General features: G+C 41.0%; 1 protein-coding gene across 7 annotated transcripts in view; it reads right to left on the bottom strand.

Moving 5' to 3' along the window:
- The window catches only part of CREB5 (cAMP responsive element binding protein 5), a 318303-nt gene that overhangs the window by 121435 nt on the left and 169090 nt on the right, over positions 1-27778 (bottom strand). The gene's annotated exons all lie outside the window — the stretch shown is intronic.

Genomic DNA, 27778 nt, shown 5'->3' with positions numbered 1-27778 from the left:
AGCTGCCTGAGAGAGATCAGAGTCAAGCCCCGGGAAAGGGGCTGGCGGAGATTTAAGGAGGGGGGTGGCTCCACTCTGAAGATACTACACATGCTCACAAACACATACACAGCCACTTTCCTACACATTTTAGAAAGCCGGAGGGGGAGGGGAGCACGAACAATTGAAGAAAGCAAAACAGAGAGAGTGAAACCAGGAACGCCGTCTGCTTGAGCTGATGAGGAAATGAATGCTAGATTAATGCAAGGCACCCTGATGCTTTGAACTGAAGGGTCTCCCTGCTTCTCAGGCCAGTCAAGGGCCCAGATCATATGCATGCTGGTAGCTGGCTTCCAAGCAATGGTTTGTGGAAGGTTCAGACACCACACATGGAGACACTACAATTTTCCTGAAATTTCACCATAACTTTAGCGTCACTAGTGTGGATTGACATGCTTGCTATCACATAACCTGATTTAGCAAGTAGAGGTTGTATCCTTGTAGAAGTCCCCAGGACTCAGTAGTAGACCATGTGCGTGGCTTGGGCATAATTCCATAGTCCGTGTTGTCAGTAACTGCTGTTGAGAAACAACTTTGTTTGCCTGAGACCCTGAAGAACCACTGCCAGTCACAGTACATAATAATATCATAGATGATGGAACAAGGAATCAGAAATAAAAGACCAACATGAGGGAAAGAAGAATACCACAAATTGCCTAACATTTGTTCCTAAAGCATACAAGAATGTTAAGGATCGCTTGCTCACCACAGCTGGGGAAGAAGATTGCAGAATACCACACAAGAAATATTAACAGGTTCTAGGGAGAAAACATCCCTGTATGGCTGCTGTGGTCTGTGTGATTGCCATAGGGTTGCCAAGTTCAAGAAATATCTGTGGACTTTGGGGATGGAGCCAGGAGACATTGGGGATGGAGCCAGGAACAAGGTTGTGACAAGCATAATTGAACTTCAAAGGGAGTTCTGGTGATCACATTTAAGGGACCACACACTTTTTAAATGCCTTCCCTTCGCTGGAAATAATGAAGAATAGGGGCATCTTCTTTTGGGGCTCATAGAATTGGACCCCCTGGTCCAATCCTTTTAGAAGGGTATTTTGGGGAGAGGCCCTGGATGCTATGCTGAAAATTTGGTGCCTCTACCTCAAAAAACAGCCCCCCCCCAGATACCCCCAGATCAATTCTCCATTATACCCTATGGGAATTGGTCTCCATAAGGAATAATGGTATGCCCAGCAAACATCCCCCCCCTTGCTTTCTTATGACCCTGAAGCAGGGGAGAGGGCCTCAAAGCAGGGGATCCCCCACCCCCACTGGAGATTGGCAACTCTAGATTGCCATAATCTTTTAAAAGGGTTCGGTACAAAACTGTACAAATTGCAGCTATTGTATTAGCATCATGATAGCAGAAGCAAGGAAGAAGACCCATGGAGCATATATATCCAATTCTGTGGAAGAGCAAACTCATTTAAGACTGATATTCTATGGCCACTCAAAATGACAGCTTTATCAAGTGAAGCCTCTTTGAATTCGAGGTGATCAGCCATAATTATTGCTGGCGCCGCTGAAGCTGGTAGCTTGACAGTATCATGTGCCGTTGTTATAAAGTTTGGTTCATTGTGTCATTGGCCTGCATAACTCATTTATGTCGGAATGACCAGTTATTGATTTCACATCTTCTGTAACATAATAAAAAGAAGTTTAATCACCTAAAGCATTCTTTTATTTCCTGGCATTACAAGCTACTTTAATTCAACGATGTACAAAACAAAATAGAGATGTAATTGTAAGTATCTCTGTGAAAAATGTCACAGTTCCTTAATACTAAACATTTTCCACTTGTTTTCTTTTCTATGCATGTCTTTGGAGTAGAACTAAATAACCAAATAGTACTCAAGACAGTTACTTATTATATGTGGTTAAAATATAGAATTGAACCCTGGAACTTGAAGAATTTTTATTTCAAGTATGAGCTGATTAAATAAGATTGATAAATACCATTAAACTAAAGCCATTAAAAAGTAAAAGCTACCATATCTTCCCCTGTTCCCTTCTGGATAAATAGGTGATGTCTAGCTATGCAGTGGTCATTTTCAAATTGCTATGTGGTTGCTCCAACCACAAGGAAACATACATGTGCTCCACCTATGCAATAAGCCTAACATTAGCACGTTCCTGCAATTTCTGTACAATGTAGGTAGTGGCATCTCTGTGTGTGTGTGTAAAGTACCCCCAAACTGCAGCTGATTTATGGCAATCCCAGCAAGGGGCTTTTAAGGTAAATGAGAAGCAGAGGTGGTTTGCCTTTGCCTTCCTCTGCAGAGGCTTCCTTGATGCTCTCCATTCCAGGTACTGATTAGCTTCTGAGATCTGATGAGATCAGGCTATACCAGGGGGGGCCAAACTGTGGCTCAGGAGCCATATGTGACTCTTTCACAAATATGTGGCTCTCAAAATTCCCACTACTCCATTGGCCAACTTGGAGAAGGTATTTGTATCTTTAAATGACTTATCCAAGCCAAGCCAGTTGCTGGCTTGGAAAATGCGTTTAAAGTTGAAATTGCTTTCTTTCCACCTCTCTCTCCCTCCCCATCTTCCTTCCTTCCCTCAAACATCTGATATTCATGTCTTGCAGCTCTCAAACATCTGACATTTATTCTACATGGCTCTTACATTAAGCATGTTCAGCCACATCTGGGCTATACCATGCTGCCTTCTCTTCCAGTGGTATCTATCTAGTTCAGTTTTATTCTGCCCATTCATCAAAGAAATCAGGCAGCATACATTATGCTGTTCTCCCATATTCATCTTTACAAAAATCCTGTTAAAACAGATTATGCTGAAAGGGAATGATTGGCCCAAGGTCACCTAGCAAGCTTCCATGAAAGAGTGGGCATTTGGACCCAGGTTTCCCAGATCCTAGTCCTCTAAACAACACTGGCTGTTTTGTGTATGTGTGCTAAACATGGGTTTACTGTAGGCAGGACCACAGAGTATTACTTTCAGCCATCATATCTCTGTAGCCAACTAACTGCATTGCTTCAAGATACAGACAAAATACCACCATAGTCTTCTAGTCTATCTATGGGACTGCCTTTTTTCATGTGTTCCCAAGAGAGCACTCAAATTCAGGAACACAAAACCTACTATCTATCCCTGGACCAAGGGAGGCCAGTCTATGCTCCACACTGGCTAGGGCCTTCTTACTGGCAGCACCAGAAACGTGAAATGCCCTCCTGGAGGCCATAAGGGCCCTGCGGGACCTCTCTCAATTCCGCAGGGCCTGTAAAACTGAACTACTTCAACAGGTTTTCAACACCTACACTGGGAGAGGATTGCCACCCTACACTGCTGAGGAACTGTGATAATCAGGACCACTGTCAGAAAAATCCTGCCTATACTGAAGTTGAACAGCCCCATGAAATGTATTTTAATTGTTATTTTATCATTTTAAATTGTAACTAAATATTTTGAATTGACTGTTAGCCTCCCAGAGCCCACTTGTGGAGATGGCGGGATAGAAGACTAAAGAGAGAGAGAAAGAGAGAGAGAAAGAGAGAGAGAAAGAAAGAGAGAAAGAAAGAAAGAGAGAAAGAAAGAAAGAGAGAAAGAGAGAAAGAAAGAAAGAAAGAAAGAAATTAAATAGTCCCTCTGGCCATTCACCAGGCAATTGATACTTACAAGAACCTTGAAACTTTATTTATTATTGACTGCATTTTATTCCACCCAGAGCAGTGACCTCCTGGCAGTGAATGGTTCTCCCTTCTTCTGCTGTATCTTCATAAATACCCTCTGAGATAGGTTAAGCTGAGAAAGAATGATTGGCTCAAGCTCATCCTATAAGGGGCATGGCCACAGAGCATCTGAACCTGGGTCTCTGCAGGCTTACTACAACACTCTACGTGGCTTTCTAGAAGAAGAAGCAGCTGATGTCTGCAGTCAGCCACCCCTTTAAGGTCACATATTGCAAAATCAGTACAGCCCACATCAGTACCACCCTAAGTCTCAAGAGAAATGAAGGAAATAAAGTTCAGTCAAGTGCTTAGTAGGTAACCTCCTTTTGTGGCTAAAATTAGATCCAGCTCCCTGACCCTGGAACTCCTGCCTCATTGATGATTTATGCTCCCTTTGGAAAAGGGAGCTGGAGAGCTGATTGCAGCACAGATCAACTGTCATAGGTGCTCCCCTTTGTTAATACTATGCAAGTTTTGCCATAGACTACAGAGTTGAGAACGTAGAGTCACACTGGGTTCCATTTCAGGCTGCTACTTACTCCTTTGCTTAGTGGACAATTTGCCCATCTTTTGAGAGATGTGTTATCCTTTCCTAAATGCAACTTTCCTTCTTAACCATCTGTGCATTCTTTCTTCCCCAGTTCTCCAATAACCTGGGATAATCTCAAATCAAGTTTATTATAATCCAAAAGCATAATTTGGAATCAAAGTCATCAGCAAACAACTTCTGCCCCCCTCCATGAAGAGGAGGATGCAATTTTTTCACTTTCTATATCCTTAGATCATGAGACACTACACTTACTCTACGTGAATAACAGAAGAGGGCTATGGAGTCTCCACACAGACCTAGGATCATTTGAGAAGGCTTCTAAATGATAGTTCCACTTAAGTGGAGCTGACAGTCTTGTGTTAAGGCTGTTGAGGTTGTGTGAGGCTGTATAATTCTAGCCCACATTATTTGGTTCCCTATTTAATGCACAAGGAATCTCTCTCAGTCTTAGGATAGCATACTACAAGCTGTGGGCAGCACTGCACCCAAGTCCATGTTTAGCTTGACCTCTTTGCTGAGTTGTCCCTCCATTTCCCCTCCCCAACACCAGTGCAGCATCATGCAATGCAGGAAGAAAGCTACTAGGGGACAAACAATTCCCATGAACCATTGCTAGGGTTTTCTGTGCTTGACTCTATGCTCCGGTGCCTCTGTGAAGAAAAGCATAAGACCCAACTTGTACTAACTAGTATGCAAAATTCTCCTTCAAACCAAGGGGATTTTGAATGGAATGCGGTTGACTTAGGCAAATACCAGAATTAGGGTGAAGACAGATGTGCTCCAAAATGGAGCAAGTGCAGATTTTCCAGCTGTGGTTCAAGCTCTGCCTGCCACACCCCAGCTTCATAGACTCTAAGTTGAAAGGGCCCTCCTCACTTCAGGTGAGCAGTCTACTTTATTTTGCATTTCCCCCCCCCAGTACTCTACATATTTATCCATTCTAATCATTCCTTGACACTTTCATTTTTAACATTTTCTCCACTGCTAATTAAACTTTGAAATCACTTCCTATTTGAGGCAGGGAGGGGGGACTAGGCTTTGCTGCTCTGAATAATACTTTAAAGGGATATTTGAAAAAAGAAGAAGAAACATTTCATTTCATCTTCTACAATCTATCTCCTGTCATCTATAATCACCACATTGGCAATCAGGAATTAATTTGGGGTCAATTCTTAACTGGAACAGCAAAATGTGTCTTTCAATAAACTTAATACGCTTAAAGCAATTTAAAAAACAGATTGCATTTAGTTTAAAGGCACCAACAGTTTGTTCTAACTCAGGTACTTTGAAAGTCTATTGATTTCTATTGCCCCCTCCTTACAGGAAACACTGTTTACCCATTTTCCTTCCTGTGACCTGTAAATGATATAGGATTTCCTGTACTCCAGAGGAAATTCCACTCAGATACAAAATGCTGCACCATTTCATAGTGCTTATTTCTTTTATTGCCTCCTTCTCTATCTCTTTGTAATCCTCACGTTTCTCACAGCCTGAAATATTTTAATTCTAAAGCAACCCACCTCCCAAACAGTGCCCATAATTCCAACGTTGCAGATTCATGAAGGAATGTTCACATCCCTGAAACATGCCTTATCCTTGGGGAAAGGGTGGTGTGGCGCACAGCACAGCTGCCTGATGTCAGCAGTTACAGCCCCACTGGCTGCAAACCTTGTGTCTGTACAAACAGCAGCATCTATGGCTTGAAAAGTAACATCATCCTAGGATCATTTAAGAAGGCAAAGCAACAACCTTTTAAAAATTTAAAAACCTAGACAGTGGCACAATGAATTTGTAACTTTAAATACATTGTTTCATGATCTGCAATACTAAAGTCATATGTTAAGTGGGACTTTCACTTCAGAGTTAATATGCTTATGATCAAGGTGAAAGAGTCTTATCACCTGCCCATCATCATCACTAGGAATGGTTCTACTGATTACAGTCGATGCTGGATATACTTCTGTACCTGGTTGCAATCCACAAAGGGGAATGCTTGGATTTCGGCTGATGTTAGTTTCGCTGATTAGAGTGGGATCAAATCAGCTTACATCCAAGTACTTCATCTGAAACAGTCTACGCTGCATATCTTTATAAATTGCATATAAGTAATTTTATAAGTCATTTTTTTTGCCGACATTACTTAGCCACTTGAATGGGCTAAAATAATTCTGAAATAATTGTTCTCCATGGAGGGACGTCTCATTTTCATACAGGCATTATTTTTCCTTTTCAACCCAAGATCCTTCTAGTCCCCATGGATTCATGGGGGCCAGCAAATTTCAGGGTTAAATAAGCTTTAATGACTATCACATGTACAAAGACTTAAACCTAGCATTAAAATTTTTTTTTTAAAAAAAATGTGGCATCTCTTCCTCTTTTAATTTAAAATAACCATCCAGGTGGTTTCCTAAGGACTTCTTTGCAAATTGCTTCCAGTGAACCTTTTCAGTCACAGACCACTGCAAAACCATGTGGAGTTATTCAGTGTTCAGTTCAACTTGGGTGTCCTCTGTTTTTATAGTGGACAGAACCATTGAGATTTTTACCCAGCCTAGAGTGACAGAGATACAGCATGCCTTGCTGTGAATTGAACTATCCAAATTATTCTGGAATATTATAGTTAAAAATATTTTTGTTTTTTTTGGGGGGGGGGGGGAAGACCTCAAAATGTAATTTTTCAGATAGATGACTTGATTGAAATATCTAAAGCAAAAACTCAGCACACACGGTCAATATCCCTCACTTTTTAATTTTTTCTCCCCAGTTTTCTATTCCAATTCAACCATGGGAGTATCTAGGATGCACATGGCTACACTGTTCTAAACACTATGGTACCTCTTCATGTCACTCAGCATATTAAAAACAATATGCTAAATGAACTGTCTAGACCAAGCCTAAGATGAAGCAGACAAAATGCTAGAGCCAGCCATAACAAGCAAGGCACTTTGAGAGTGATTGTTTCCCTTCAGTGATTATCTATATAAAATAGCTGGTATATTTCCCTTCAATTAGAAACTGCACCAGCTGTCGATTAACCTTACTTATATAAATAAATGCAAAGTTGAAGCTTCTCACCCAGGAGGATAACAGACTGTACAACAATTGTTTTAATATCTATTGATATGACTGCCTTCCTTAGATTTTTGTCTTAAATGCCATTTTTTTTTGTTGACTAGTTGCAAAGAGTTCTACAAGTGCTTATGTGTGGAAATAACAACGCTTTTGTTTAAAGCCTAATATGTATTGATTTCATTAGATGCCTATTTAATATTTTTTCATATTAGGTGAAAAAGCATAAGTAACTAACTATTCCCCAGTCATCTTTTTCTAGCCAACTCATAATTTTATGCATTTTGGCCACATTTTCCCTTTACAAACACTTTGAAAAAACATGAAGAATTTGAAGCATTTTAGGTCAGCTTTTTGCAGGAACTTGAACTAGGGCAAAGCAGATGCAATCAGGTGACTAAGTGAGCAATCCTGAACACTTTTACTCAGAAGCAAGACCCAGTTGAGCTTACTCCCAGGAAAGTTCTTTTTTTAAAAAAATTCAGCCTCAAAGAACAACCCTGAGTAGGGCTAACTGAAGATCACACTCAAGTCTGTTCAACTGGGTTTATTCCCTGGAAACTACATCCTACTAAAGCTAGCTAACTTCACTTGTTTTAAAAGGGTATAACTCTGTTTGGGATTGCACTGTTAGAATTTTTAAATATATACATATGCACATGGTTTCCCCACTTTAAATGTTGAACCAGCTAATTACATCATGCAGCATAGTGAAATGATTCCAAGGTTCCCAAGGAAACTGTTTTCACTAAAGAACAACAGGATTCCTTCATTTTAATCTTATGCTCATCATGCAAGGCATGCATTTAGTTTAGCCTTACTTCATAGCAATCCTATGCTATATAACCCCCTGGTGGCTATTGAGATTGGCTAGGATAGTATGCCTTCAGTTCCAAAGGCCAGGCTCCTTGGGGATTGCTTCAGGAATCTCTCTGAACAGGGCCTCCTGCATTTGGACTCAAAATGTTTGGTGATATGCCAGGTGGTCTGTGCTTGGAAAGCTTCAGAGCACGCTCAGAGGGCCATTAATTTTAAACTGTATTTGGTTGATTATATTGAAAGTTTTGGTTGACTTTTGTATTCCTTCTGTTTTGTTTGGTTTGTTTTAATTTTGTTTCGGTTGTCAATCTGGTTTGTTCTGCATCTTTGGTTTATTAAGACATTATAACATACTACTGACAGCCATAACAAGCAGGGCACTTGGAGTGTGATTGTTTCCCTCAGTGATTATCTGTAAAAAAAAATCCCCCTTGGACCATTATGATGGAGGTGGACTTTCAAGGTTTTCTGTCTGTTCAATGAAAAGTTTTGCATAATACAAACACTTGCCTAGTTCACGATCAACAGAACATGACTGAAGGTAGCATAATGCCTTATGTATTTTCTGCTATATCAGTCTATGGTATATCATATTTATCCCTTTAAATGCTGGAGATTCAGTCATGTTGCCTGATGTCATTGTTAAACATAATAAATTATTTCCATAAAATTTTTAAGTAAAGTATTTTATAATTTTTATATCAGAAGCTAATTGATGTTACCATTTTCCCAGTAGAAAAGTAAAGATTGTTCTACATATACCATATCTAATTAGTGAATGCAGTGGTACAAATTCTTAAACCTTTTCCTGACTTTTTAATATTGTAGAGTTGCGAGCCTCCAGGTGGGGCCTGGAGATCTCCTGCTTTTACAACTAGGCTTGCCAATCCCCAGGTCCCAGCAGGGGTTCTCCTGCTTTCCCAGGCTTCTTCCCACTTCCAGTCAGCTGGCCAGCCAAGGAAAGCCCCGCCCCCACAGCCACCATGTGCCTTTCCACCTCCAGAAACTTCAGACTCCGCTTTTGGAAAGGCTTCCTCTTGGGATGGTGTGTGTAAGGCTGAATGGGGGCGGAGAGAGTAGGCAGAAGAATATGGCTGCTTGCAGTGGCTGTGGAAGCAGCCCATACCCTCCCTTTTTTCAGAAGTCCTTTGCACAGGAAAGGTAAACTTGAACCTTTGGTTGCTCTGTGTTTCTTTGAAGAAGTTGTCTGCTGGGCACTTCATCATTATTCCCTATGGAGATCAATTCTCATAGGGTATAATGGTGAACTGATCTGGGGCTCTGGAGAAGCTGTTATTTGAGGTAGAGGCACCAAATTTTTAGCATTGCATCTGATGACTCTCCTCAAAATGCCCTCCACATTTTAAAAAGATTGGACCAGGGGGTCCAATTCTGTGAGCCCTGAAAAAAGGTGCCCCTATCCTTAATTATTTCTAATGTAGGGAAGGCATTTAAAAGGTGTGCGGTTCCTTTAAATGTGATGGCCAGAACTCCCTTTGGAGTTCAATTGTGCTTGTCACAGCTTTGCTTATGGCCCCACCCCCAAAGTCTCCTGGCTGCACCCCCAAAGTCCCCAGATATTTCTTGAATTGGACTTGGCAGCTCTATTTACAACTGATCTCCAGCTAGCAGGCACAGATCAGCTCCCCTGGAGAAAATGTCTGCTTTGAAGAGCAAACTCTATGGCATTGTACCAAGCCCTGCCCCCTCCTGGATCCACCCCCAAAGTCTCCAGGTATTTTTCAACACGGACCCACCAACCCTATATTATTGAGAGCCAGGCTGATACAGTGGTTAGAGTGTCAAGTTTACAAGGTTGTTATGAGGATAAAATGGAGGAAAGGAGAACGATATAAACCACTTTGGTTTCCCATTGTGGAGAAAGGTGGAGCATAAATGAAGGAAATAATAATAATAATAGTGAAAAATTTGCCTTTTGTAACAGAAAATTAAAATAAACCACTATTGGGTATTTATAAGAACAACCCTAAATACATCTGCTCAGAATCCTACCCAGATTATTCAATAGGAGAAGTGTTTTTTTAGGATTACACTTTTCTCTCCAACCTGTTTAAGATTGTTCCCCATGCCAAAGATCATGTTATCTAGATATGCCAACATACATTTTCAGTACACTCTATTGTGTTTTATTTTACTTCATGGTTTTTATGTCTTTGTGATGGTTAGTAATTTTGTTCAAATTTAGATAGTCAAGTTAGTTCATCTGGTTTTAAAAAACTGGATTACAGCCATCCAGCACATGAATGGAATGATAAGATTTTAAAGGCTAGGATGGTACTTGTAACATGAGTTCACAGGGAGTTCAAAACACAGGCAGTTAAAGGTAGGGGAACCCCATCACAGAAACCAGTTACATCTGTCTATATTAAGTGGTTACGACCATAAGAAACTTCAGACTTTTGGCTTGAATTTATATCTGATATTCTTCACCACAGGGGGCCTCTATGGGTTATAAATTTGTTGTAATCTGATAATGGTTTCATATTCTCCAGCATCACATGGTTAGTTAGTATGGGAGACAAGAATTTAACTCTTGGCTGGCTATCTAGTTGGCACAGGGCGATAAAAAAGCACAGGATAATATTCCCGTAGCAATTTCCCCATATTAGGGTTTGTAGAATCTTTCGGGCTCCAGTGCCGTGTTCTACTGGAGAAAGTTTTTCTTCCAGACGTTTCGTTCTCAGCTGCGGAGAACATCCTCAGTGGCGTTGCAGCCGGAGCAGGCGCTCTGACCTTCTTGGCTGCTGTGCATCTCAATGAATCTCAATGCACAGCAGCCAAGAAGGTCAGAGCTCCTGCTCCGGCTGCAACGCCACTGAGGATGTTCTCCGCAGCCGAGAACGAAACGTCTGGAAGAAAAACTTTCTCCAGTAGAACACGGCACTTGAGCCCGAAAGATTCTACAAACCCTAATGATGTTACCAGCCGTGAAAACCTGAAATCTTTGATAATTTCCCCATAGATATAAAAATGTTGATTGGTTGGAACCAGGGCTTTGTATGCAGAAAAAGCCCAGCAGGGACTCATTTGCATATTAGGCCATACCCCCTGACATCACCATTGTTTCGTGCAGGGCTTTTTTGTAGAAAAAGTCCAGCAGGAACTCATTTGCATATTAGGCCACACACCCCTGATGCCAAGCCAGCCAGAACTGCGTCCCTGTGCATTCCTGCTTTAAAAAAAAAAAGCCCTGGTTGGAACCATAGAGCACCTTTTTCCCACCAAAGACACTGGAAGGTAGTGTTTGGAAACTCAGCCTTTTAAAAGCCTTTATAAGAAACTCAGAAACAATAAGAAACTTTGTACATTAATTTTACTGAAAAAGACCCACATCTGTAAGTCCAACATGTTACACTTTCAAACAGCTTTCTTTTGATATGATATCCCATTTTCATAAATCAAGGAGTGCAGAATGCATATTTCATACATTATTTATGAATATGTAGACTGAACATATACAAATCAGATTGTTCCAGATTTCACATTAGTTACATCAATTACATTATTTCCAGAAGAAAAAGGAGAAGGAGAAGAATTGGATTTATACCACCACCACCCCCTTCACTTGGAGTCTTAGGATGGCTTACAATCTCCTTCCCTTCCTTTTCCTGCAACAGACACCCTATGAGGTAGGTGGAACTGAGAAAGCTCTGAGATAACTGCTCTTGAGAAAACAGCTCTGAGAGAATTGTGACTGACCCAAGGTCACCCAGCTGGCTGCATGTGGAGGAGTGGGGAATCAAAACTGGTTCTCCAGATTAGAGTCCGCTCCTTTTAACCATCAGACCAAACCAGTCAAATCAGACAACTGAGCAACTACTCCCATGTGCTCCAAAGGGCTTGGTGTTTCTTAGAGGGTAACACCCATGTGAAACTGAGGCAAAAGTTTCAAAAACAAGTTTGCAATACGGCAAATATGTGTACGTGGGTGCAGACCAGTGTGCTCAACCTTGTTTTTCTTCTATATATGTTGCTTCTGTACACATATATATATCATAGGAAGAAACTGTGACACTGCTATCTCTAGATCTATCAGAATATGAGTAAGTAAAGCCATTTGACACATGCTGTACGCAGAAGAGAACTGTCAGGCAAAAAGTAATTGAGAAAGGGTGATCCTAAAAAAGGCAGATAGACTCATGGAACACAATGCCCATTCCAAACCAGAAAAATTACATCATTTATGATGAATATGAATATAAACTGCTTTCTGTTTCAGGATATCATATGTATGGAATTGTGTGTGAAAAATCACTTGCTCACACAGTTAGGGATGCCAGCCTTCAGGTGAGACCTGGGGATCCCCTGGAATTACAGCTTATCTACAGACTACAGAGATCAATTCCCCTAGAGAAAATGGATGCTTTGGAGGGTGGAATATATTGTATATTGTATCCCACTGAGACTCCGTCCACAAATTTCCAGGATCTTCCTGACCTGGATCTTGGACCCTTACCAACCACCCCCTGCCAGTGGCCAGGGGGCACCTGAAAACCCTACACACAGCCCATTCAGTTTGCATAGCTCATGGGAGCAACAAAACTAAAGAAATTATTCCCTCCCAATTCCAGCAGGGTACCTATAATAGTCTGTTGTAGCAAAATTAAACAGAAGCCTAGTGGCACCTCACAGCAGATAAACAATCCATTGAAGACTCTGAAGTTCTCTTCAATAACACAGTTAAATAGAATATGTTCAAGCGAATAAATTCAATCTTGCTCAGAATTCTATGCTTTTTGTCAGGGTGGATTTGATTTAAATCACTAGTCAGTAAGACTTGATTTAAATCGTAGTTTTCTACATAAAGACTCATTTTTGCTGGTATAACCTTAATATTCACAATTAGATGAAGATTTAATTTTTAGAATAACAACTGTTCATATTAGTTTTTAAAAAGCTAAAGGTAGTCCCCTGTGCAAGCACCAGTCATTTTCGACTCCGGGGTGATGTTGTTTTCACAACATTTTCAAGGCAGACTTTTTACAGGGTGGTTTGCCACTGCCTTCCCCAGTCATCTACACTTTTCCCCAGCAAGCTGGGTACTCATTTTACCGACCTCGGAAGGATGGAAGGCTGAGTCAACCTGGAGTCGGCTACTTGAACCAGCTGTCGGTGGAATCGAACTCAGGTCGTGAGCAGAGGGCTCCCACTGCAGTACTGCAGCTTTACCACTCTGCGCCACAGGGCTCTTCATATTAGTTATACAGTTATATAAAAATATTGATTTTTAATACTATGGCCTGCTGGCGTTATAGGTTTTCTCCCCCAGGGAAAGAATAATGTGATAAACCTTGGGTTATATACACAAAAGATCCAAAGTCTTGCGGAGTAATCTACTCAGAAAGTTTCACTTTCATTTTTATTGCTTGCCCCTTCCTCCTCACAAGTTTCTTCTTGTGCAGATCTAGTCCACTCCAAGCAATCTTTTTCTATTCATTGAACTTTCTGAAATTTAGCACTTAAGGGGTTGACTCTGCGTACATAGGTTTGTAGAACAATGAGATTAAGGTCTTTTTCTCAACTGTGTTCATTTCGTAACATTTTTGCTGTGTAGAAGAGGCATGTGATCTCTGCAGACACAAATTACAGTTTTGAGAACCGCAAAACCAAGCATCTGTGTTCTGTGATAATATCTTGTAGACAGAGAAACTGCCCAGTAATCTTACAGAAACCTCTGGAAGAGCATGACATTGTGAATGGATTAATAGAATTTATTACCAAAAATTTTAAACATTGCATGAATATATAGCCTTATGCTTCAGAATTAAAAACTAATCCTTATTTCATGATGGAATAACCTTTGGATGATAATATATTTTCCTCAAGAAGCATTTTATTTAAAAAATCCAATTTAAATTTTAAAAATCCAATTGTTTTGATTTTTTTTAAAAAAATCCTTGATTTTTATCCACCCTGCTTTTTGTATAGCCTTTAAAGTCCCATCCTTATTTGAATTTTTAATTGTTGGGAAAGGTGGACAAAGATCACATTCTACCTTCTTATTTCCATAACTAATGATAGAGAATTGCCAGTTATCCACTTGAAGCCCTGAGGTGTAGTTTTACCATAAAGAACCTAACTGCACTTAGAAATCAGGGAGAAGAGATAAGAAAAATCTTCTAAAAACAACATCTTGTAATTAGTAACTCAAGTCATTATTAGACAATGTTCATTCAAATGTTTACCACATGGTGCCAGCACTATAACTATTTGTATCATTCTGTTGTTCTTTTAAAAACATTACGATGTTGCTGCCTGATATGCTAGTTCTGTATATGCAGGCTTTTTTTTTTAAGTGCAGGGGCATTTAAACAAGAGAATCCCCACATAAATTTTGAGGCACAATCCCATTATATAGTACTTAAAAGAAAAAGTAGCTAGCTTTAGGAGAACACTGAAAATGGTTTACAATGATGATTGTTTTTATTTCTTTTTATTTACTTCAAACTTTCCCAGCAAGGACCCAGAGTGGTATACATTATTCTCCTCTCCTCCATTTTATGTGGACTTTATAGGAGTCTCGTATAGGAGTCTTTCTGTATGGCTGGGGTCTTTGAAAAATTAGGGGAAAGCCATATACACAAATATTTGTCTGCATATAAACTCTATACAGACTTTCCAAAGTATATTCGTGAGACAGGGGTAAAGCACCATGTTTGGGCTTGCTTTGAATTAGGGTTGCCTACTCCAGCCTGGGAAATTGCTAGAGATTTGGGGGCAGGCAGAGTTTAGGGGGGAATGGGAGCTCAGCAGGAATGTGATGCCATACAGTCTGCCCTCCAAAGCAGCCATTTTTGCCAGAGGAACTGACTTTTATAGATTGGAGAACAGTTGTAATTCTGGAAGAGCTCCAGGCCCTATCTTGACATTGGCAACCATACTTCTATGTCTGCATTACTTAAAAATTTGGCTCCAAGGAGGGAATCCTTTAAAAGAGAACATTCTCAGGAACAGAAACTCCTCAGGTGTGATGGCCTCTTCAGATTCTGCAGAGCTCAATCTGTTTTCAGGATACTGAGCTTTGGCCAATCGCACTTATGCCTGATGAAAGACTAACCTTGAACAGCTCCATAAAAGCAAAGGAAATGTATATAATTGGGCATCATTAAATACCTGTTGAAATTTATTATTAATGATAATTTGTTGGGTTTTAAAAAAAAGAATTTAATATTTTTCATTTTTCTCTTAGTTGAGGTTCTAATAATATTACAATAATACATTTTGAACTTGCTTAAAACATTTAATGGTCACAAAGATGTATGACTAAATATCCCCAATGAGTAATCTGTCTTTCAGTCAGACCATGCTGAAATTTGGCCTGGTTTCCAAAAACAAACAGGGCTGCGCCTCTTTACTCCCAAGGAAGACCACCAAAGAAATCCCAGGGTGCAGCAGCTGCTTTGGGTGATTCAAAGGCAGCACTGTGCCCCTCAAACTGATGTTGAAGCTAGATTGTGAGAGAGCTTTTTCATCCACAAAGCAGAATTTCCATTTAACAGTTCAAAGATTTTTTCTTTTAAAAAAATCACAGTTCCTAAGATGTTTTGTATATAAAGCCAAAAATGAGAATTTTTTTTTGCAGGTATTACTTTTTACTTATCAAAACATTAATGTTCCATTTCCCTAATTTCTCTCAGTAGAAACATCCTGAACTGTTTTATAGTAGTTAAAACAAGCTAAAGGTCAATGACAGAAGTCTGTAATTTTTTCATTTCCCTTTTGTTTCTGTTTTGTAAAATGCCATTCATTTTCACTGGTTATAGCAGCCATTCATCGTAGTTTAATTCATTCTCATTGGGAATGATTTTCTTTCTTTCTTTCTTTCTTTCTTTCTTTCTTTCTTTCTTTCTTTCTTTCTTTCTTTCTTTCTTTCTTTCTTTCTTTCTTTCTTTCTTTCTTTCTTTCTTTCTTTCTTTCTTTCTTTCTTTCTTTCTTTCCTTCCTTCCTTCCTTCCTTCCTTCCTTCCTTCCTTCCTTCCTTCCTTCCTTCCTTCCTTCCTTCCTTCCTTCCTTCCCCTGAACTTCACTTCCTTCACTGTCTTCCTCTCCTCATCTACCCATTCAGTGCTGTGAATTGCAGCTGTTGTTCTGGCTGTTTGTGGGGCCACAACTGGCTTGATAGCAGGAGGTCAGCTGACCAGTCAGTGTGTGGATGTTTTTATGCTCAATTTAGTTTTTCTTCCAAATTTTCATTTTTTTTGTTGCTTTTGTTTTTTGCATTAATTTCTTGCTCTGCCCTCACATTGGTTGCACTGGGAATGCATTTTCAGCAAGAACATATTTGTTTTCCATTCAAGTTGGATAAAATTTCCAGGTATTTCCCCCTGCCAAAGTGGCAAAAGGCAAATATTTGGTATCCTGTGATGGCACTGGCAGGCAGTATTGAGGAGCTATACATACAGCTCCCTGATGGACAAAAAGCAGGGAGGGGTTTAATAGCAAGAACTCCTTTGCATATTAGACGACACTTCCTGATGTAGCCAATCCTCCAAGAGCTTACAGGGCTATTAATACAGGGCCTACTATAAGCTCCAGGAGGATTGTCTACATCAGGGTGTGTGACTTAATATGCAAAGGAGTTCCCGCTATAAAAGAAGCCCTGACAAAGAGTATCCCCTGGGCCTAGGACCATTTTGGAAAAGGAAAAAAGGACATGGGGAAGGCGGAAGCCCTTTCTCGCCCCACACCACAGTCCCAGTTGGGTTCTCAATCATGCTTGGGCACTGAGTTCCCCAGAGAACAGCATGCAGGCTATGGTAAAAGAGTCATGTAGGGGAAATCAGATCTGACTTGCAAAAAGTTGTTTAGTGTGGCCCACAAGAAATGTACCACAGCAGAACCACCATATCTAGTATACAACTCCAGTCTCTTGTTTGGAAAATAAGTGTTTATTCTTTGGTAGAAAATAGACATTGGAGTAATACAGCTTGGTTAAAATCGCTTTAATGCAGATGTGCCACATGCAAATACAGAGGCAAATGGACTACTCAAGGAATGGCAGTAGCTGAGAGCTTGATCTGTTGCTGCTGCTAATTGTGATGTCACGGGCAGGCAGGTTGACAGGGCTATCTTAGTCAACCAGCCGTGGGATGAGTGGTGGAAGAATCTGTTTCCCTCTGCTGGTACCTCAAGATTCAGGCTTTGAGAGTCACACACATGTGGCTCCCAAACTGCAGTTTGGCTGCCCCTGTTCTAGAAAGTCAGACTAAGACAAGGTAGACTCAGGCTCAAATCCTCCCTGAGCCTTAAAGATCACTGAGTGGCCTTTTGTCAGTCTCCCCTTCCCTCTCTGCTTCTCAGTCCCTCTTTGTGTCTAACCTATGCAATAGGGTTAATGTGAGCACAAAAACAGACGAGCGGGAAACAATGCATACCACTGAGCTCCTTGGAGGAAGAGATATAAATGTAGTAGGCAGAAGAGGAGGAACCTCAATTCATTTATTGCTACCCCTATTTGCTTACATCATTCAAACAAATGGAATAAACTGGGGTTTACAGTATGGGTGTCTCATTTTTCCACTCATTTGGAAGGAAATGTAAATTATACTAATTTGGAAACCTGTGTCTTCTTGATTTCCAATCTGTAATATAAGCGCTAAAACAAAATCATGATATGCCTTGGAGGATATACTGAACACAACCCCCATGAGAGAAACTAAAACAATGGGGAGGAGGGTCACGAAGCAGGATTTTTTTCTTTGTTATGGCATGTGTTCTTTGGAAAGCATTATGCAGGGAAGTGTGCTTGAACCTGACACCACAGGCCCTCTGTTTCAAAGGCAGAGACAGCTCATTCTTATTTAAGAGAATGTTTAGACTTCGATAAGTGTTTGTAGACTGTAAATTACTCAGTTTGATGATCCCATCAAGTTGGTTTTATAGCTGGTTTTATAGGACAATTTGATATTTTAAATTGTGTTCTTTCATAACTGTGTTTGTGATGCTTGTTGATAGTCCCCTTGTATATTTGTAATGGTAAGTGCAGGCAAGAATACAGCTTAAGATGACAACAACAATTATGATGACCACAGGTTTATTCTTAAGTTCTTGGTATACATTCTGGAGGGGTAACTGCCCAGTTTGTATCAGGATTACAGGACAAGGGACGGTAATTTAAGTCTTTCCCCTTCAGTAGTACTTTCCTGTCCTAAACTGGCCACAGGAGCCAGTATTCTCTCCCCACTCTCCACCCCTGAACCTATGAGAACTGGGCTTTCACTTCCCTGATTTTTCAAGAAAAAAAAGGAGACAGCTTTGTTCATTGAGCCACCTGTGTTGTATGTAATTGAGTTTAATTACATGAAGAATGGAAATGGCATAATTTACCTGGCATATTACCCACAGATCTTTTCACTTTGCATAGGACTTGCACATTAAAATTCTGCCATGCATTGCACACATAGATCCCTTATTTGTTCACCAAATACTTTGCAATTAATTTCCGTGATGAAGAGCTATGTTGCTGAAGCCAGTAAAAACTGGACATATGAACATAAGAACTTAAGAATTTGCTTCAAACCAAGTTCATTTTAACGGCATTTCTAGCATAGTATTGCTATTCTGGCTTGCAGCAGTTTCCCAAGACCTCAGCATTTCAGATCCTTCTGGTTCCTTGGACTGGGATCTTACCTTCCAAAGAATGAGCTCTACCACTAGAACCTCCCCACCCCAGCTTTCAACTAGAATAGCAATCTCTTCTTGCCATGTAAACATAAGACAACAAATGGAAGCCTTATGTTTCATGCTTGGTATCCTATTAACCATATCACCCTGTTAACCATCTATACCTCTGGAACCATGGAGTCTATTCCACGAACATCACCCTTACTCCCTATTATTTTATTAGTAATTGGAGTTGTAAAAGTTTAGAGAAAGAAAGAAGGATGGGGGAAGTGAATGTTTTTACAAGTCAATTTGCAATCTTGGTAGTTTCTTTAAAGCCTGAACTGTGCAGTTTGGGATCAAATGGATTGATCCCAAATGATTACTAAGTTTGGTGGTTTGTAGAAGGTCCTTGTGGATCAGCTGACATTTTAATGTTAGGGCTTTCTGAGACTGCCAAAATGGCTCTCCCCAAAACTTTGTTCATACTAAAGCATTCAAGGGGAAAATGTTTTCAAAGCTTTAGGCTTCCCATCCCAGTCTCTCTCTCTCTTTGCATCTCATGTCAATTTCATTCTGCACTGACAATCTCCCCCCCTTATTTTATTTGCTTCATGCATTGGAATCCTTTCCCCCCCCCACCACCACCACACACACACACTGGGAACACTGCCATTTGCCTCTCTTCCAATCTCCCTTTCTTGCTTTTTTTGGGGGGGGGGGGTATTTTGTGTGTATCTGCGCCTGGGAGTCACATTGACCTCTGGTGACTGACTTCTACTTGTAGGATATTCAGGGAGGTGGCTGAATAAGCCTGGCTGGGTACTTCAGTCTCCCATTCAAGTACTAACCACAGTCAACCCTAATTAGTTTCTGAGATCTGCTGAGATCAGGCTTGCCTGGGCTATCCAGGTCAGGGCTCCAATCCACCTTTCAAGTCAATACCAACAAGGAACTAAACCTCATGTATCTACTTTTAAACTCCCCCCCCCAATCAATTTAATTTTTTTATTCAGCAGTCTGAGACTAGTGATAGTCTCATGTCACTAGACTCATGCCACCTGTCAAAAAAATTAAAAAAATTAAAATGAGGAGGAAATGAAGCTTGTACACTGATGAAGGGAGAGGATGGCAGAAGGTGCAGAGTAGGTGCAATGACCTGGATGTGGGCAGGGAGTGACCTTCAAGGGGCAGCAAAAGAGCATGGGGGGAAAATCTGAGGGAATCTGTACACTTTTGAATTACGTCTGGCTTGAAAACAAAACAAGAGAAAAATTGGCACAAAAGCACTCTCAGAAGACCTTGAAAAAGAGCAACCAGAAAGCAAACTGAGCACCAAAGGGAGGAAAATCAATGCAGAACAACAAAGAAAACCCAACAGACACGCATGGTGAAAAAGAGGGAAAGTGCCTGTGCATAATAGGCCACTGACTCCATAAATGTGAATGATGATTGCCTGAAAGAACATTGTAATATTTAATATTCTCTGATCAGACTCTCCTGTCATAGAACTTACCCAGGTTCTGTCTCCCCCCACCACTAATGTGCTCTAGGACATCTGGGGAGAATATCACCACTGCTCTTTCCTTCAGCTGTCTAGTTTTCCACAGCATTCTGTCTTTCTCTGCTTGACAGTCCCTTCACTGCACTACATTGCCTATTTTATTAATAAGGCACAATGTTGATCTTTTGACATGGCCTTGTATGCTAATCTTTTACAATCCCTTTGGGCCATATAAGGTTTAAAATAAACTAGATTCCAATACACTACCTTTATTTTTTAAGACTGTATATGTTTATTTTTTTAATAGCTGAACTGCAACTGGTAAAATATTTAGAACCCCAATTAATATGAGGATCTTAAGGGATTATCCAATGGGCTTGTCAGCATATGGGCACTCCCACCCTGGTTCAAAGCACAGAGTGACAGCAAAGCTGCTCATTGCTTGTTCTTGTCTACCCTATAAAGTTTTGCTGAGAGATGATGCCCATCAAGGCCATTCCCCACACTGGACAGCATGAAGGTTCAGACATTGATGAACAGGAATGAGAGTGTCCTCCCAAGACACTAGGATTTAGGTTAGCCAAGCCACAACTGGCAGCCCCTGGCATCACAAAAGTGGCATCATTAGATGCTCTAGGGCAGGGGTGTCAAACATGCAGCCTAGAGGCTGAATCAGGTCACCAGAGAGCTCCTATCAGGCCTGCAAACAAGTCTGTTTCCTTCTCCCTCTTTCTTGGGAGTCCAGTGGCACCTTTAAGACCAACCATGTTTCATTCTAGGTATAAGCTTTTGTGTACAAGCACACCTCATCAGATACAGGTGAAACAGAATTTAGACTCAAGGTGCATAAGTACAGGAGTTGTCCTTGAAAGGGCAGCTTCAGGGAGAGCTCTCTCAGCCCCACCCACCTCACAGGGTGTCTGTTGTGGGGGAAGAAGATAAAGGCGATTGTAAGCTGCTCTGAGACTCTTATTCAGAGAGAAGTGTGGGTTATAAATCTACAGTCTTCTTCCTCCTCCTCCTCTTCTTCCTCTTCATCCTCATCTCAATTTATACCCCATCCAACCCCCTAGCAAAAAAAAAATCCATGCCTCATGTCAGAGAAATATTTGTGTCTGTGTAACCCCAGAAACTCTAGTGTCTGAAACAAAATCAAAAGGTAGCTACTGTGAAGGGGCTATAGACGCCACTTTGTTGGTGTTAAAGGTGCTACTGGGCTCCAACTCAGTTCTCACATTTATTGACTGCTTTATTATCTGTACTAGGAGTAAAGCCTATTTTGAAGGAAAATATAATGGGCTGTAGAAGGAGACTCTGAGCAAGTGCCTGCCACCCTTGCTGTCTTCCCATCCACCCAAGTGAAGGCATTGACCCCCCACCACCACCTCAAGGGGGGCTAATGTCTGCCATCTAGAGAACAGTTGTAAATCTGAGTGACTTCCAGTGCCTCCCCAGAAGGAAATGGCATTGTACCTGTCCTATCCCTTCTCAATCCTCACCCTCTCCACACCCCACCCCTAACCTGGAGTTGGCAACTCTACCTCCTTTCCTTTATCTGCCCCTCTGACTTCAGCTTTCCATTGCCTTCCCCCTCCCTGCAGCGTCTACAGTGGGGGAGCCAAAGCAGTTTGCATCATTCTCCTCTCCCCGCCATGTGATCTGAACCAACAACCCTGAGAGGCAGGTTAGGCTGGAAGTCTATGCCTGGTCCAAAATCACCAGTCAGCTTCCACAGCAAGAACCTGGGTCTGGCACCTTTTCCTGGATTTGGCCCAGTCCATGGGCATTGTTGGGGGGGGGTGCTCCCTCAATTTATGGGGAGGGAGCTTCTCTATAAATTAATAGGTAGTGATAATAGAGGCCCCTCCCTGTGATGTTGCTGGCTCTTCCCTATGATGTCACTTTATCAAATGCCTCTGGCTGGGCCCCAGCCCCCCCCCCTTCCGGAAATTGAAAAATCTACGCCCCTGCTTCTGAGGAAATGCTTCATGAGGCCGCAGTAGAGTGACAGCCCTTTCTGAGGCTGGTTGATGGAGAGGACACAGAAGCGTTGGAGATGTTTCTGAGGTAAGATTGTTTTGGAGGTTTGTTCAATATTCCTGGGCCTGCAGTAGGCAGAAGCAGAGGAGACAGCCAATGGGAGGCCATAGGTGATGACTGATGCATGATGGGCCAGTGGTTTATGGAGAGCAGGTGTCAACCAATGGGAGACCTCCATTAGGCCAATACCACTACGGTTTTATTGTTATAAAAGATAAGGTCACCTCTATGGACATCTACAGTATTCATCAGTCTTATAAATGCTGTGATTTCTCTGCAGGAATCCTATAGGACTTGTGCTTTAACTTTCAGGTCAATGCTGTACACCCTTGAACATTTTAGAGCTTAAAACAGAGATGATCTCTGGTCTCTTTGGTCTACAACCCTATTTTCATAATTCCAGAATCATTCCTTCTTCTGTACTCACCCTATTTCCCAACCAAATGCATCCATGAAGGTATCTATGTGGTATATTAATTTCTCCTGCATAGGGTTGCCAACTTCAGGTTGGGAATTTGCTGGAGATTAGGTGGTGGAGCCTTGGAAGGGTGGAGAATGGGAGAGGAAGCAACCTCAACAGAGTATATTTTCATAGAATCCACTTCCCACCCCAAAAGCAGCTGTTTTCTCTGGGGAACTGATTTCTGTCACTTGGAGATCAGTTGTAATTTTGGGAGTTCTCCAGACCCAATCTGGTGGCTGGCATACTTACCCCTGCAATAGGCTGCCTGTATTGGCTTCTGAAGCAAGAATTAGTAAACAGATGCTTTCCTATTCTAAAATCTTCAAAATGTTAAATAGAATGTTCAATCCCATAATGGATCTGACCATACATATTACAGAACAGCTGCAATTAAATATACAACCATCAATCACAAGCTATTAGTTAATGGAGGAGAAAGGAAGAGAAGGTACAGATCAACAATGAGGCTCCACCACACTCATAATTGCAGGACTCTGCTCTATGCACTAAAACATCTAGACACATGGATTTGTAAGAAGTGTTCCCTCTAAGCTGAGTTAGGCTCACAGTTTTTTAGCCCCTGGCTCACACATTTTTTCTTTGCTCAGGAAGGATGGCCACAGAGCAAACTAATTTAGATTGGCAGTAGCCAAATCACTTGCTCACAACTTTAATACCAGTACCTCATGAAGCAGAATTTTTGCTTACAAGTCTCCACAGCTTAGAGGGAGTATTGCTGTGCCAACCTCCAGTTGGGGGCTGCAGTTCTCCTGGGATTGCAACTGTTCTCCAGACTGCAGAGATCCGTTCTCCTGGACATAATGATAGTTTTAAAGGGTAGACTCTATGACATTGCATCCCTGCTGAACTCCTTGCCCGGGCTCCATTCCCAAATCTCCAGGAATTTCCGAACCTGGAGCTGAGAATCCTAATTTGTAAACATGAACACAAAATTTAAGATGTCTTCCCTAAAATAGCCTCTGGGTCAAAATAAACAGTCATTAATCAGGATCAAGAATCTGATAATAGGGATTGCTGCTGACATTAGGAGAGTTGCTGACATTAGGAGAGATGTCTCTTCCAATGCACAGTCTGAGACTCCTTTCTATTAGTTTCAATGGATGGGTATATAGGCCAAGATGGAGCATCAGGGAGTGCTGCCCCCCCCCCCCCATTTGGATGTGGATATCTTTGTCCAGTTTAATTTTCAAAAATATTGTGTCCTGTTTTGCCTTTTTTTTTTTTTACTAAAGCCTTGATAGCTCTGGATCAGTAAAAAGATGCACCCTATAGTATCTTGTCAAGGTGAATGCCTAAATTGTTAATTTTCCGCACAAGGAGTTCTCCATGTCATATTCCCCCACCTGGTGACCACGGACATGCCTTATTTGAGTGAGTATGTGTATGGAGAACTGTTCTCGGATCAAGACCTAGTTCATAGTTTAAGAATATATACAGGATTGGGTTCACTGGTATAATCAAATCAGTTCCCTTGAAGAAAATGGATGCTTTGGAGGGTGGATTCTATGATATTATATGCCTCTGAGGTGCCTGCCCTCCCCAAACTCTGCCTTCCCCAGTCTCTACTCCCCAAATATCCCAACCCATTTCCCAACCCAAGGCTGACAACCCTATCAATGAGTATTTAGTATTTTGTCATAGGGATGTGTGGGTGTGAATTCTTTTCAAGTAAACATACATAGAATCAGTTTGCACATATTTCTCATTTTCCTCATTTCATGTAGTTCCTATTTTCTTAATACTGGGGACACTGAAATATTGAGACCCAACTGTCTAGTTCCTACATGTGCTCTCAGCTTGTAAAAACAATGTTGGTCACTGGCAAGGCAGTCCTTATGTTACTTCTGTGATTCATGAAAAAAGGCCTGGGTTTCCCTTCCTTTTTAATCTAACAGTTTTATGTATCCCACTGTTATGCATTTAAGGCCAAACAAATTGTCCTCAGGGAATGGCATGTGCAAGCACAACATTTAAGTGTTAATAGGAAACGGATCTGAACAAAGAACCATATTTCCCTATTATATTGTGTTTCTGCATTAGCACAACATGTCAGCTTCCGTCACAGCTGGCTGTTTCCCTTGTTTCTTCAAGGGAAACAACTATCATTTGCCTAACAGTCTGTCTCCTAATAGTCTTTTTTTCAATCTAATATATTTCCTATTATAGTCACGTGCTTAGCAAAGTCATATATTATACCACTGTTGAATTTAGCCTTTACTTTGTAGGTCTTGGCATATAAAACGGCTAGAATATTAGAAATGGTAGTGAGGGAAAGACATTATAGATGTTCTAGGCCTAAAGAAGAAAGCACAATGTATCATTGCATTCCTATCAGCATAATTAATGATCAAAAATAAATCAAGCATTCATTACAGCAAAGAAAAAAATCTCAGAGGGGCATGAAATAGTTTCTCCCCTTTGTGACTCTGCTTCAATAAAGAATTACATTAAGTTTCTTTTATGAGTTCTAAGTAATTTCCTCCATCCTATGGGAAACATTTACCACCCTTACTAAAAAGGGAAAGAAAAAGAGAACAAATATATATAATGTATCAATTCTTTAAAATCTGTATTTTAACAAAAAAAAAATCAGAATTCTCAGTTCAGCACCCAATCTGGAAGAAAACTTTGATTTGATGCATATTTATGCATGCCCATATTACTTGTGAATGCAGTGCACATTATTACTTGTGCAAACAATTATAGGATTTATATATGCAGTCCTCTGCATACCAATAAAGGTGCTGGGCACTGTACCATATTTTAAAATGGAAAAGTCAGCAGTTGAGTTGGGAACTGAAGTATGTGAGCTGAAAGAATTAATTTTTAGAATTATTTTATATCTGCTTTATACTTACTATTTACGAGTACTATGATTTCCTTCTTTCAAGACATATATCAGCATGACTAACATTCATGTCAAAAACAGATATCTTCTTTTGCCCACTCTAAGAAGGATAATTTGTAAACCAGCACCAGAACTTTGAGAGAGGGAAAGCACGACAATAATCTAAGATTGCAATCTTGTGGACCCTGATTTGGGACAAAGATTGCAATTCTGTGTCCACTTCCATGAGAGGATGCCCTGTTGAACAAAGGAGGACTTAGTTCAGTGTAAACATGTAGGGGGTTAGAGTGCAATGAACACAAATGAGTCTGAAAAAGATCGAGAATGATGATGATAGTACAGAAAAAGCAAGATGCAATCTGTCAAGCTTTGCTTCTGTCACACCCTTTCATTTAAATGGGGTCCTATGTGACCCACTGAAAAGTATGGGGGGAGGGGCCTGCTCGGTAATGGTCCCAATGGGACATTTTTAATTAAAGGAGTCAGGTGTTCCACCACTCTTCAATCTCAGGACAAGCCTTTCCTTCCTAGTTTTTCATTAAAAAGTGACAGCCATATTAAACACCTTTTATGCATACAATTTTGCCATCTTCTTTAAAAAAAGAATTAGCCTCTGTGCTGTTGCATCCTGCCCGGATCTTGTTACAAATTGCTTCGAACACAGGGCTTTTTGTGCAATTTCTGTCTTGTAAACTCTTAAGAACATTCCTGGTGTAGAATAATAATAATTTCTTCACCTAAAAATTTTCAAAGCATGTTGGAAGAGACACAGCAAAGCAAACTGTAGTCCACCGGGGAACTTGTCTGCTTGTCCTTTTATTCAGTGCTTTTTACAAAATATGTCACAGACAGAAATGCAGAAGTGCAAACTCATGAAACGTGCCCTAATAGGAACGTTATCGGAAGATGTGACTCCTTCAATACATTTTCCCTAATGGAAGTCTTTTTTCATCCAAGTGGGTTCTGTTTTGGCCCCTTTCACTCCCAGTGGTGAGGCAGCTGTCAGCCTCTTCCCTTAATCCTTGTTCACCCCAAGCCAGAAACACAAAGTGGCCTCGGCATTAGCTGTTGTATTAATCAGCCCAGAGCCTGAGAAAGCCAGGCCATGTACTCCTGGGAACATTAAGAACTGCTGGTGTGGCCGACAGGCCAGACTTCATCTGGCTGTCTATTTGATACCATCTCATACATTTTTTGTGTGTGTATTAGCGCAGGCGTGATCTTCTCAGTGAGTGCCGGAGCACAGCTGCACCGTCTGAATAAAGCAAGATGGGAAAGCCAACTTAGTTAAAACACACACAGACACACACACACATTTCCAGTCAACCCTCCACCCCATTTATTTCTCCATTCTGGCAAACAGCTCGGCAGCATCCGTTATCACTTTGCTTTACGTATGGCTGTATGAGCTCTGGTACTGCTGAAGCCAGGTCTGGATTTGGAATGCTAGTTCATGAGATAAGCAGTATCACTTGATACAGGGAATTGCGTGATTGGACAACGGTCTGCAAAAAAATTTTAAAAGCTGCTGAGCCAGAAAAAATCAGCAGCTCCTTGTTTGATTTCATTAGTAGTAATTACTGTCCGTGTTCAATCTGTCTGTGACATGAAGTTTCCTTGCTGTCTGTTCACTGCAGAAGCGATAGGTGCAGAGTGAATGAGGTCAGCAACAAGTGATTTAAAAGCATCCCCAAGCCCTAAGCCAGCCTATTATACCTGCTCAGTAAACAGTCGGAAATTATAACTAGCAGCTGATCCTTCAGCATGGGTAAACAAAGAGACTGACAAAGATAATAAAGCGATAGAAACATCATCCCAGAATATTTTTACCTCTTGACTTTATGGTTGCATTAATGAGCAGTGTTAGAGTACATCTCACCAGCTGGTTTCAGGATGGCTGATCGGTTCTGCTACATTACAATGTGGAGGGGAGGGGGAGGCAGAATTTTATAGAATTAATTTTAAAATGTTAAAAAAAAAGCAAGACCAGACCCATGGGTAGGTGTTAAAGGCAGTACGATGGTGGCAACGCCATGAAAGGAGCCTCTGTTTTAGGTCACTCAGTGATTAATCTGACAGGCTGCACTTGAAAGTCGGTTTCCCAATGAAACC

This window comes from Heteronotia binoei, chromosome 10, assembly GCF_032191835.1.
Source record: "Heteronotia binoei isolate CCM8104 ecotype False Entrance Well chromosome 10, APGP_CSIRO_Hbin_v1, whole genome shotgun sequence".
NCBI lineage: Eukaryota > Metazoa > Chordata > Lepidosauria > Squamata > Gekkonidae > Heteronotia > Heteronotia binoei.
Note: the sequence above shows the minus strand (reverse complement) of the source record. Positions and strands in the feature narration are given on the sequence as shown.